Consider the following 13,963-nt stretch of genomic DNA (forward strand, 5'->3'; position numbering starts at 1 on the left):
TTCACAGGGAAACCACCACAACCACTGGCTACTAAAGTGACGAGCAGTAGGTAAGGTGAGGAGTGTAGCTGCTTGTTCTTGCCTTCCTCCCTGGACCAGAATGTGCTATTGCAGCACCACCAGTGTTTGATTGTTCACAGGGAAACCACCACAACCACTGGCTACTAAAGTGACGTGCAGTAGGTAAGGTGAGGAGTATAGCTGCTTGTCGCTGCCCTCCTCCCTGGACCAGAATGTGCTATTGCAGCACCACCAGTGTTCGATTGTTCACAGGGAAACCACCACAACCACTGGCTACTAAAGTGACGTGCAGTAGGTAAGGTGAGGAGTGTAGCTGCTTGTTCTTGCCTTCCTCCCTGGACCAGAATGTGCTATTGCAGCACCACCAGTGTTCACATGGAAACCACCTCAACCACTGGCTACTAAAGTGACGTGCAGTAGGTAAGGTGAGGAGTGTAGCAGCTTGTTCTTGCCTTCCTCCCTGGACCAGAATGTGCTATTGCAGCACCACCAGTGTTCACAGGGAAACCACCTCAACCACTGGCTACTGAAGTGACGTGCAGTAGGTAAGGTGAGGAGTGTAGCAGCTTGTGTTGCCTTTCTCCCTGGACCAGAATGTGCTATTGCAGCACCACCAGTGTTTGATTGTTCACAGGGAAACCACCATAAGCACTGGCTACTAAAGTGACGTGCAGTAGGTAAGGTGAGGAGTGTAGCTGCTCGTTCTTGCCTTCATCCGTGGACCAGAATGTGCTATTGCAGCACCACCAGTGTTTGATTGTTCACAGGGAAACGACCACAACCACTGGCTACTAAAGTGACGTGCAGTAGGTAAGGTGAGGAGTGTAGCAGCTTGTTGCTGCCTTCCTCCCTGGACCAGAATGTGCTATTGCAGCACCACCAGTGTTTGATTGTTCACAGGGAAACCACCACAACCACTGGCTACTAAAGTAACGTGCAGTAGGTAAGGTGAGGAGTGTAGCTGCTTGTCGCTGCCTTCCTCCCTGAACCAGAATGTGCTATTGCAGCACCACCAGTGTTTGATTGTTCACAGGGAAACCACCACAACCACTGGCTACTAAAGTGACGTGCAGTAGGTAAGGTGAGGAGTGTAGCTGCTTGTTCTTGCCTTCCTCCCTGGACCAGAATGTGTTATTGCAGCACCACCAGCATTTGATTGTTCACAGGGAAACCACCACAACCACTGGCTACTAAAGTGACGTGCAGTAGGTAAGGTGAGGAGTGTAGTAGCTTGTTCATGCCTTCTTCCCTGGACCAGAATGTGCTATTGCAGCACCACCAGTGTTTGATTGTTCACATGGAAACCACCACAACCACTGGCTACTAAAGTGACGTGCAGTAGGTAAGGTGAGGAGTGTAGTAGCTTGTTCTTGCCTTCTTCCCTGGACCAGAATGTGCTATTGCAGCACCACCAGTGCTTGATTGTTCACAGGGAAACCACCACAACCACTGGCTACTAAAGGGACGTGCAGTAGGTAAGGTGAGGAGTGTAGCTGCTTGTTCTTGCCTTCCTCCCTGGACCAGAATGTGCTATTGCAGCACAACCAGTGTTCACAGGGAAACCACCACAACCACTGGCTACTAAAGTGACGTGCAGTAGGTAAGGTGAGGAGTGTAGCAGCTTGTCGTGCCTTCCCCCCTGGACCAGAATGTGCTATTGCAGCACCACCAGTGTTTGATTGTTCACAGGGAAACCACCTCAACCACTGGCTACTAAAGTGACGTGCAGTAGGTAAGGTGAGGAGTGTAGCTGCTTGTCGCTGCCTTCTTCCCTGGACCAGAATGTGCTATTGCAGCACCACCAGTGCTTGATTGTTCACAGGGAAACCACCACAACCACTGGCTACTAAAGGGACGTGCAGTAGGTAAGGTGAGGAGTGTAGCTGCTTGTTCTTGCCTTCCTCCCTGGACCAGAATGTGCTATTGCAGCACAACCAGTGTTCACAGGGAAACCACCACAACCACTGGCTACTAAAGTGACGTGCAGTAGGTAAGGTGAGGAGTGTAGCAGCTTGTCGTTGCCTTCCCCCCTGGACCAGAATGTGCTATTGCAGCACCACCAGTGTTTGATTGTTCACAGGGAAACCACCTCAACCACTGGCTACTAAAGTGACGTGCAGTAGGTAAGGTGAGGAGTGTAGCTGCTTGTAGCTGCCTTCTTCCCTGGACCAGAATGTGCTATTGCAGCACCACCAGTGCTGGATTGTTTACAGGGAAACCACCTCAACCACTGGCTACTAAAGCGACGTGCAGTAGGTAAGGTGAGGAGGGTAGCTGCTTGTTCTTGCCTTCCTCCCTGGACCAGAATGTGCTATTGCAGCACCACCAGTGTTCAAAGGAAAACCACCTCAACCACTGGCTACTGAAGTGACGTGCAGTAGGTAAGGTGAGGAGTGTAGTAGCTTGTTCTTGCCTTCTTCCCTGGACCAGAATGTGCTATTGCAGCACCACCAGTGTTGGATTGTTTACAGGGAAACCACCTCAACCACTGGCTACTGAAGTGACGTGCAGTATGTAAGGTGAGGAGTGTAGCTGCTTGTCGCTGCCTTCTTCCCTGGACCAGAATGTGCTATTGCAGCACCACCAGTGTTGGATTGTTCACAGGAAAACTACCTCAACCACTGGCTACTAAAGTGACGTGCAGTAGGTAAGGTGAGGAGTGTAGCTGCTTGTTCTTGCCTTCCTCCCTGGACCAGAATGTGTTATTGCAGCAACACCTGCATTTGATTGTTCACAGGGAAACCACCACAACCACTGGCTACTGAAGTGACGTGCAGTAGGTAAGGTGAGGAGTGTAGTAGCTTGTTCTTGCCTTCTTCCCTGGACCAGAATGTGCTATTGCAGCACCACCAGTGTTCACATGGAAACCACCACAACCACTGGCTACTAAAGTGACGTGCAGTAGGTAAGGTGAGGAGTGTAGCTGCTTGTTCTTGCCTTCCTCCCTGGACCAGAATGTGCTATTGCAGCACCACCAGTGTTCACATGGAAACCACCACAACCACTGGCTACTAAAGTGACGTGCAGTAGGTAAGGTGAGGAGTGTAGTAGCTTGTTCTTGCCTTCTTCCCTGGACCAGAATGTGCTATTGCAGCACCACCAGTGTTTGATTGTTCACATGGAAACCACCACAACCACTGGCTACTAAAGTGACGTGCAGTAGGTAAGGTGAGGAGTGTAGCAGCTTGTTGCTGCCTTCCTCCCTGGACCAGAATGTGCTATTGCAGCACCACCAGTGTTTGATTGTTCACAGGGAAACCACCACAACCAATGGCTACTAAAGTGACGTGCAGTAGGTAAGGTGAGGAGTGTAGCTGCTTGTTCTTGCCTTCCTCCCTGAACCAGAATGTGCTATTGCAGCACCACCAGTGTTTGATTGTTCACATGGAAACCACTTCAACCACTGGCTACTAAAGTGACGTGCAGTAGGTAAGATGAGGAGTGTAGCTGCTTGTCGCTGCCTTCCTCCCTGGACCAGAATGTGTTATTGCAGCACCACCCGTGTTCACAGGGAAACCACCACAACCACTGGCTACTAAAGTGACGAGCAGTAGGTAAGGTGAGGAGTGTAGCTGCTTGTTCTTGCCTTCCTCCCTGGACCAGAATGTGCTATTGCAGCACCACCAGTGTTTGATTGTTCACAGGGAAACCACCACAACCACTGGCTACTAAAGTGACGTGCAGTAGGTAAGGTGAGGAGTATAGCTGCTTGTCGCTGCCCTCCTCCCTGGACCAGAATGTGCTATTGCAGCACCACCAGTGTTCGATTGTTCACAGGGAAACCACCACAACCACTGGCTACTAAAGTGACGTGCAGTAGGTAAGGTGAGGAGTGTAGCTGCTTGTTCTTGCCTTCCTCCCTGGACCAGAATGTGCTATTGCAGCACCACCAGTGTTCACATGGAAACCACCTCAACCACTGGCTACTAAAGTGACGTGCAGTAGGTAAGGTGAGGAGTGTAGCAGCTTGTTCTTGCCTTCCTCCCTGGACCAGAATGTGCTATTGCAGCACCACCAGTGTTCACAGGGAAACCACCTCAACCACTGGCTACTGAAGTGACGTGCAGTAGGTAAGGTGAGGAGTGTAGCAGCTTGTTGTTGCCTTTCTCCCTGGACCAGAATGTGCTATTGCAGCACCACCAGTGTTTGATTGTTCACAGGGAAACCACCATAAGCACTGGCTACTAAAGTGACGTGCAGTAGGTAAGGTGAGGAGTGTAGCTGCTCGTTCTTGCCTTCATCCGTGGACCAGAATGTGCTATTGCAGCACCACCAGTGTTTGATTGTTCACAGGGAAACGACCACAACCACTGGCTACTAAAGTGACGTGCAGTAGGTAAGGTGAGGAGTGTAGCAGCTTGTTGCTGCCTTCCTCCCTATACCAGAATGTGCTATTGCAGCACCACCAGTGTTTGATTGTTCACAGGGAAACCACCACAACCACTGGCTACTAAAGTGACGTGCAGTAGGTAAGGTGAGGAGTGTAATAGCTTGTTGCTGCCTTCCTCCCTGGACCAGAATGTGCTATTGCAGCACCACCAGTGTTTGATTGTTCACAGGGAAACCACCACAACCACTGGCTACTAAAGTGACGTGCAGTAGGTAAGGTGAGGAGTGTAGCTGCTCGTTCTTGCCTTCATCCGTGGACCAGAATGTGCTATTGCAGCACCACCAGTGTTTGATTGTTCACAGGGAAACGACCACAACCACTGGCTACTAAAGTGACGTGCAGTAGGTAAGGTGAGGAGTGTAGCAGCTTGTTGCTGCCTTCCTCCCTGGACCAGAATGTGCTATTGCAGCACAACCAGTGTTTGATTGTTCACAGGGAAACCACCACAACCTCTGGCTACTAAAGTGACGTGCAGTAGGTAAGGTGAGGAGTGTAGCAGCTTGTTCTTGCCCTCCTCCTTGGACCAGAATGTGCTATTGCAGCACCACCAGTGTTCACAGGGAAACCACCTCAACCACTGGCTACTAAAGTGACGTGCAGTAGGTAAGGTGAGGAGTGTAGCTGCTTGTTCTTGCCTTCCTCCCTGGACCAGAATGTGCTATTGCAGCACCACCAGTGTTTGATTGTTCACATGGAAACCACCACAACCACTGGCTACTAAAGTGACGAGCAGTAGGTAAGGTGAGGAGTGTAGCTGCTTGTTCTTGCCTTCCTCCCTGGACCAGAATGTGCTATTGCAGCACCACCAGTGTTCACATGGAAACCACCACAACCACTGGCTACTAAAGTGACGAGCAGTAGGTAAGGTGAGGAGTGTAGCTGCTTGTCGCTGCCCTCCTCCCTGGACCAGAATGTGCTATTGCAGCACCACCAGTGTTTGATTGTTCACAGGGGAACCACCTCAACCACTGGCTACTAAGGTGACAAGCAGTAGGTAAGGTGAGGAGTGTACCTGCTTGTCGCTGCCCTCCTCCCTGGACCAGAATGTGCTATTGCAGCACCACCAGTGTTCACATGGAAACCACCTCAACCACTGGCTACTAAAGTGACGAGCAGTAGGTAAGGTGAGGAGTGTAGCTGCTTGTCGCTGCCTTCTTCCCTGGACCAAAATGTGCTATTGCAGCACCACCAGTGTTTGATTGTTCACGTGGAAACCACCATAAGCACTGGCTACTAAAGTGACGTGCAGTAGGTAAGGTGAGGAGTGTAGCAGCTTGTTCTTGCCTTCCTCCCTGGACCAGAACGTGCTATTGCAGCACCACCAGTGTTCACATGGAAACCACCTCAACCACTGGCTACTGAAGTGACGTGCAGTAGGTAAGGTGAGGAGTGTAGCAGCTTGTTCTTGCCTTCCTCCCTGGACCAGAATGTGCTATTGCAGCACCACCAGTGTTTGATTGTTCACAGGGAAACCACCATAAGCACTGGCTACTAAAGTGACGTGCAGTAGGTAAGGTGAGGAGTGTAGCAGCTGGTGGCTGCCCTCCTCCCTGGACCAGAATGTGCTATTGCAGCACCACCAGTGTTCACAGGGAAACCACCACAACCACTGGCTACTAAAGTGACGTGCAGTAGGTAAGGTGAGGAGTGTAGCTGCTTGTTCTTGCCTTCCTCCCTGGACCAGAATGTGCTATTGCAGCACCACAAGTGTTCACATGGAAACCACCTCAACCACTGGCTACTAAAGTGACGTGCAGTAGGTAAGGTGAGGAGTCTAGCAGCTTGTTGTTGTTGCCTTCTTCCCTGGACCACAATGTGCTATTGCAGCACCACCAGTGTTTGATTGTTCACATGGAAACCACCACAACCACTGGCTACTGAAGTGACGTGCAGTAGGTAAGGTGAGGAGTGTAGCTGCTTGTCGCTGCCTTCTTCCCTGGACCAGAATGTGCTATTGCAGCACCACCAGTGTTTGATTGTTCACAGGGAAACCACCATAAGCACTGGCTACTAAAGTGACGTGCAGTAGGTAAGGTGAGGAGTGTAGCAGCTTGTTGCTGCCTTCCTCCCTGGACCAGAATGTGCTATTGCAGCACCACCAGTGTTTGATTGTTCACAGGGAAACCACCTCAACCACTGGCTACTGAAGTGACGTGCAGTAGGTAAGGTGAGGAGTGTAGCTGCTTGTCGCTGCCTTCTTCCCTGGACCAGAATGTGCTATTGCAGCACCACCAGTGTTCACAGGGAAACCATCACAACCACTGGCTACTAAAGTGACGTGCAGTAGGTAAGGTGAGGAATGTAGCAGCTTGTTGCTGCCTTCCTCCCTGGACCAGAATGTGCTATTGCAGCACCACCAGTGTTTGATTGTTCACATGGATACCACCACAACCACTGGCTACTGAAGTGACGTGCAGTAGGTAAGGTGAGGAGTGTAGCAGCTGGTGGCTGCCCTCCTCCCTGGACCAGAATGTGCTATTGCAGCACCACCAGTGTTCACAGGGAAACCACCACAACCACTGGCTACTAAAGTGACGTGCAGTAGGTAAGGTGAGGAGTGTAGCTGCTTGTCGCTGCCTTCTTCCCTGGACCAGAATGTGCTATTGCAGCACCACCAGTGTTCACATGGAAACCACCTCAACCACTGGCTACTAAAGTGACGTGCAGTAGGTAAGGTGAGGAGTGTAGCTGCTTGTCGCTGCCTTCTTCCCTGGACCAGAATGTGCTATTGCAGCACCACCAGTGTTCACATGGAAACCATCTCAACCGCTGGCTACTAAAGTGACGTGCAGTAGGTAAGGTGAGGAGTGTAGCTGCTTGTCGCTGCCTTCTTCCCTGGACCAGAATGTGCTATTGCAGCACCACCAGTGTTCACATGGAAACCTCCTCAACCACTGGCTACTAAAGTGACGTGCAGTAGGTAAGGTGAGGAGTGTAGCTGCTTGTCGCTGCCTTCTTCCCTGGACCAGAATGTGCTATTGCAGCACCACCAGTGTTCACATGGAAACCACCTCAACCACTGGCTACTAAAGTGACGAGCAGTAGGTAAGGTGAGGAGTGTAGCTGCTTGTTCTTGCCTTCCTCCCTGGACCAGAATGCGTTATTGCAGCACCACCAGTGTTCACATGGAAACCACCTCAACCACTGGCTACTAAAGTGACGTGCAGTAGGTAAGGTGAGGAGTGTAGCTGCTTGTCGCTGCCTTCCTCCCTGGACCAGAATGTGCTATTGCAGCACCACCAGTGTTCACATGGAAACCACCACAACCACTGGCTATTGATGTGACGAGCAGTAGGTAAGGTGAGGAGTGTAGCTGCTTGTTGTTGCCTTCCTCCCTGGACCAGAATGTGCTATTGCAGCACCACCAGTGTTTGATTGTTCACAGGGAAACCACCACAACCACTGGCTACTAAAGTGACGTGCAGTAGGTAAGGTGAGGAGTGTAGCTGCTTGTTGCTGCCTTCCTCCCTGGACCAGAATGTGCTATTGCAGCACCACCAGTGTTTGATTGTTCACAGGGAAACCACCTCAACCACTGGCTACTAAAGTGACGTGCAGTAGGTAAGGTGAGGAGTGTAGCTGCTTGTCGCTGCCTTCTTCCCTGGACCAGAATGTGCTATTGCAGCACCACCAGTGTTCACATGGAAACCACCTCAACCACTGGCTACTAAAGTGACGTGCAGTAGGTAAGGTGAGGAGTGTAGCTGCTCGTTCTTGCCCTCCTCCCTGGACCAGAATGTGCTATTGCAGCACCACCAGTGTTCACATGGAAACCACCTCAACCACTGGCTACTAAAGTGACGAGCAGTAGGTAAGGTGAGGAGTGTAGCTGCTTGTCGTTGCCTTCCTCCCTGGACCAGAATGTGCTATTGCACCACCAGTGTTTGACTGTTCACATGGAAACCACCACAACCACTGGCTACTAAAGTGACGTGCAGTAGGTAAGGTGAGGAGTGTAGCTGCTTGTTCTTGCCTTCCTCCCTGGACCAGAATGTGCTATTGCAGCACCACCAGTGTTTGATTGTTCACAGGGGAACCACCTCAACCACTTGCTACTAAAGTGACGTGCAGTAGGTAAGGTGAGGAGTGTAGCTGCTTGTTCTTGCCTTCCTCCCTGGACCAGAATGTGCTATTGCAGCACCACTCGTGTTCACAGTGAAACCACCACAACCACTGGCTACTAAAGTGACGTGCAGTAGGTAAGGTGAGGAGTGTAGCAGCTTGTTCTTGCCTTCCTCCCTGGACCAGAATGTGCTATTGCAGCACCACCCGTGTTCACAGTGAAACCACCACAACCACTGGCTACTAAAGTGACGAGCAGTAGGTAAGGTGAGGAGTGTAGCTGCTTGTCGCTGCCTTCCTCCCTGGACCAGAATGTGCTATTGCAGCACAACCAGTGTTCACAGGGAAACCACCTCAACCACTGGCTATTGATGTGACGAGCAGTAGGTAAGGTGAGGAGTGTAGCTGCTTGTCGCTGCCTTCCTCCCTGGACCAGAATGTGCTATTGCAGCACAACCAGTGTTCACAGGGAAACCACCACAACCACTGGCTACTAAAGTGACGTGCAGTAGGTAAGGTGAGGAGTGTAGCTGCTTGTCGCTGCCTTCCTCCCTGGACCAGAATGTGCTATTGCAGCACCACCAGTGTTCACAGGGAAACCACCTCAACCACTGGCTACTAAAGTGACGTGCAGTAGGTAAGGTGAGGAGTGTAGCAGCTTGTTCTTGCCTTCCTCCCTGGACCAGAATGTGCTATTGCAGCACCACCAGTGTTTGATTGTTCACATGGAAACCACCTCAACCACTGGCTACTGAAGTGACGTGCAGTAGGTAAGGTGAGGAGTGTAGCAGCTTGTCGCTGCCTTCTTCCCTGGACCAGAATGTGCTATTGCAGCACCACCAGTGTTTGATTGTTCACATGGAAACCACCACAACCACTGGCTACTAAAGTGACGAGCAGTAGGTAAGGTGAGGAGTGTAGCTGCTTGTTCTTGCCTTCCTCCCTGGACCAGAATGTGCTATTGCAGCACCACCAGTGTTTGATTGTTCACAGGGAAACCACCACAACCACTGGCTACTAAAGTGACGTGCAGTAGGTAAGGTGAGGAGTGTAGCTGCTTGTTCTTGCCTTCCTCCCTGGACCAGAATGTGCTATTGCAGCACCACCAGTGTTTGATTGTTCACATGGAAACCACCACAACCACTGGCTACTAAAGTGACGTGCAGTAGGTAAGGTGAGGAGTGTAGCTGCTTGTTCTTGCCTTCCTCCCTTTACCAGAATGTGCTATTGCAGCACCACCAGTGTTTGATTGTTCACATGGAAACCACCACAACCACTGGCTACTAAAGTGACGTGCAGTAGGTAAGGTGAGGAGTGTAGCTGCTTGTTCTTGCCTTCCTCCCTGGACCAGAATGTGCTATTGCAGCACCACCAGTGTTTGATTGTTCACATGGAAACCACCACAACCACTGGCTACTAAAGTGACGTGCAGTAGGTAAGGTGAGGAGTGTAGGTGCTTGTTCTTGCCTTCCTCCCTTTACCAGAATGTGCTATTGCAGCACCACCAGTGTTTGATTGTTCACATGGAAACCACCACAACCACTGGCTACTAAAGTGACGAGCAGTAGGTAAGGTGAGGAGTGTAGCAGCTTGTTGTTGCCTTCCTCCCTGGACCAGAATGTGCTATTGCAGCACCACCAGTGTTTGATTGTTCACATGGAAACCACCTCAACCACTGGCTACTAAAGTGACGTGCAGTAGGTAAGGTGAGGAGTGTAGCAGCTTGTCGCTGCCTTCCTCCCTTTACCAGAATGTGCTATTGCAGCACCACCAGTGTTTGATTGTTCACATGGAAACCACCACAACCACTGGCTACTAAAGTGACGTGCAGTAGGTAAGGTGAGGAGTGTAGCAGCTTGTTGTTGCCTTCCTCCCTATACCAGAATGTGCTATTGCAGCACCACCAGTGTTTGATTGTTCACATGGAAACCACCACAACCACTGGCTACTAAAGTGACGTGCAGTAGGTAAGGTGAGGAGTGTAGCAGCTTGTCGCTGCCTTCCTCCCTGGACCAGAATGTGCTATTGCAGCACCACCAGTGTTTGATTGTTCACATGGAAACCACCACAACCACTGGCTACTAAAGTGACGAGCAGTAGGTAAGGTGAGGAGTGTAGCAGCTTGTTGTTGCCTTCCTCCCTGGACCAGAATGTGCTATTGCAGCACCACCAGTGTTTGATTGTTCACATGGAAACCACCTCAACCACTGGCTACTAAAGTGACGTGCAGTAGGTAAGGTGAGGAGTGTAGCAGCTTGTCGCTGCCTTCCTCCCTTTACCAGAATGTGCTATTGCAGCACCACCAGTGTTTGATTGTTCACATGGAAACCACCACAACCACTGGCTACTAAAGTGACGTGCAGTAGGTAAGGTGAGGAGTGTAGCAGCTTGTTGTTGCCTTCCTCCCTATACCAGAATGTGCTATTGCAGCACCACCAGTGTTTGATTGTTCACATGGAAACCACCACAACCACTGGCTACTAAAGTGACGTGCAGTAGGTAAGGTGAGGAGTGTAGCAGCTTGTCGCTGCCTTCCTCCCTGGACCAGAATGTGCTATTGCAGCACCACCAGTGTTTGATTGTTCACATGGAAACCACCACAACCACTGGCTACTAAAGTGACGAGCAGTAGGTAAGGTGAGGAGTGTAGCTGCTTGTCGTTGCTTTCCTCACGACAGAGAAACTGATCTGCACTGCGGTCACGTGCACGGCTTGTGTATGCCATGAAACACCGGATTTCTCTATTGAGGGGAACTTCTTACGCATTGAGACGGTACAATTAAAAATTTGATTTTCCACCTATGATGTAGAATTGTTCACGATTTTATGTAATCCGTTTTGGAATTTGTCTCTCCTACGCTATAGTGTAAAAAATAAACCTTATGCTATATTTTGCAGTAAGTATTGGAGCTATATATTGTGTCCGTTATTAGTCATAAGCCTGGTCTTGCGGAAATATTTAACTATAATAATGCATACAAACACTCATTGAAATAGTCCTCCCAACGTGACACTTGACGTCACGTGACCTACTGAAGGTATGATGTCTACTGCTGCTGCTACACGCACTTTTTAAAAGTAAAATATTAAACTTTTTGGGATTCTGACTGGACAATTCGGTTATATGAAGTTCTAAACCTACGAATTAGTCATCCTAGGACCTATGAAATCGATGTTAGGACATAAAACAGAAATAGGGTAGTATTTCAAACCAGGATTCCGGTATTGGATTTGAACCTAAGGACCCGCACCTTGATTGTCTACAGCCAAATTGTCTGTGTGTTTTGACTAATATTCATTTATCTCCAAAATCAATATCTTCCGCGAAGAATGTAATCATCCCTTTATTTTAATGTTCTCCGTACGAACTGAATAATTCAGACCCCAAAACACAACCTTGCGAAATACCACACACGAAGGTTTTTCCGCGTTATCCATTAAAATAATGTATAAGGGCTAGGGTACCCACTTTTGTGATTGACCACGTCAAGAAAAGGTCATGTAGCAGCAGAGCAGATTACAAATAATAATAATGATAGTAATAGTAATAATAATAATAATAATAACAATAATAATAATAATAATAATAATAATAATAATACACGAAACGACACAATCATGTCTCGGGAATCCTACACCAGGCACTTGTTCAGGAAAACCAATAAATTCAGGAGCGTATCCCTTATTACAGGTACCATCCAACACCATTCCTGGAGAGCTTTATTGGGACACTGCTGTAGTGACAGACAAAACAGTCAACCATAGCAGGCCACACATCATACTGGTAAACAAGAAAACTGGGACGACTTTCATTATTGACATCGCTATCCCCAATGACACCAACATTGACAGGAAGTACATTGAAAAAATCTACAAGTACAAAGAACTTGCAGAAGAGATAAAGAGGATCTGGAAGATGAAACTGGTACAAATAGTTCCTGTGATTCTGTCAGTCAACGGCCTCATTCCACACACACTTCACAAGAGTCTGCGAGAACTGGGTCTTCCACCGAACATCTACAAAATTATGCAACATTCTGTCCTCCTGTCAACATGCAACATTGTGGGATCGTTCCTCCCGTGATCTACAGTTTTGTATATACCTGTACATCAACGTTTGTAGTCTTGGTACATCCCGTGCCCCATTACTACCCATATTTGCTGTGGAGAAGTGTATGAATAATAATAATAATAATAATAATAATAATAATAATAATAATAATAATAATAATAATAATAATATAAATGGTGCCAGTAATTACATTTACGGTTTTCGGATACTTGGAGATGCCGCAGAAGTTCTGAGTTTGAGGTCAGCTAGCGCTGGGTTGGAACACACACCACCTGCATGTTCAAGGGATGTGTTGACGACAAGCTAAACGGGTCACTGACCGTCATATCCTCGCGATCGGACTGCCTACTTGGTCAGTGACCCCAGCACATTTTATTATCCCCGTAGCTCGCAAATAGCAGGCAGTACCACAGAGGGAGTGCCCCTATTGATTAGGCAGCAAGGGCTGGCGCATTGGCTCAACAAAATGGCCAAGCAGCAGGTCCTGCCACTTGGCAGGTGCCCCAGCACACATCTGTACGGGAAATCTCCATTAAAACACGTCTTTTTAACACAGAAATGTCAGCTCGCTTGTGAATACAGAAATAGCAACAGTCATACACTTTGTTTTCATGTCGGTGCAGGTGCACTAAGGTCTTAGACAAAGGCCTAAATTATGCTATACACAGCTCCGTTAATTCACAAGAGGAACATTACAATGAAAGAGCCAATCCTACCTTGAGAGAAGTGATCCAACACTGCAGTGACACTAACAAAACACTCGCGTTCACTTGTTCCGGTCATGAACGGACACTGCTGAGAAGCCAAGCCAAGCCGGAGCCCCCTTCAGCACGACTCGCTTCCTCCCCGCCCCCCGATGCTGCATGCGACCAATCACAAGGCCGCTCTCGCTGAGGGGGAACTTCGAACCGTCCCATCCACTGACTTAAAACTTTAAAATGAACTGAGGAACGCACGGGCTTGATTGGTGCGCCCTGTATTACCTGTCCCGGTTTGAAACGAGCATTTAAAAACCTGGTTACAACCGCCCAACATTGTGGGACGAGCATCACTTGATACTGTGCCCTCTACAGAGTTTATTTATTCGAACATTACACATTTAAAGAAAGGGGATAACTCCAAAGATTTTAGGAAATAAAGAAATAATAAAATTAAGAAATAAAAAACGAAATGCGATTTTAAAACTTCAGTCATGTCTGCACCTCGTAAACAGAGAGGACGCAGCGTAATATGGAGGAGTAGGTCACAGTACCGTGCTGTCATTCCAATATATTGTGTAGGCTTCTTCTTCTGCTTCCATGGCTGCGAACCTTCGCCTCTTCAACAATCTTCCGCCATTAATCTCGATAGACCATTTCCCGAAGATCCATCCATTTGGTTCTCGGCCGACCTCGTCCTCTCCGTCCCCCTGGAATTCC

At 49.0% G+C, this 13,963-nt stretch overlaps 1 protein-coding gene across 8 annotated transcripts in view; it reads right to left on the reverse strand.

Annotated features, from left to right (window-relative positions):
• Window positions 1–13,385, reverse strand: part of LOC136881194 (protein turtle) — an 850,346-nt gene extending 836,961 nt beyond the window's left edge. For 4 of the 8 annotated variants that reach the window (XM_067153898.2, XM_067153895.2, XM_067153893.2 and 1 more), the window contains exon 1: window positions 13,262–13,374. The gene's annotated coding sequence lies outside the window, so the exon portion shown is untranslated. Of the gene's footprint in view, window positions 1–13,261 lie in introns of all 8 variants that reach the window. The other 4 variants (XM_067153896.2, XM_067153892.2, XM_067153894.2 and 1 more) reach the window with 2 other exon arrangements.
• Window positions 13,386–13,963: the final 578 nt, after the last annotated feature.

The sequence above is a fragment of the Anabrus simplex genome, chromosome 9 (assembly GCF_040414725.1).
Source record: "Anabrus simplex isolate iqAnaSimp1 chromosome 9, ASM4041472v1, whole genome shotgun sequence".
Classification (NCBI taxonomy): Eukaryota; Metazoa; Arthropoda; class Insecta; order Orthoptera; family Tettigoniidae; genus Anabrus; species Anabrus simplex.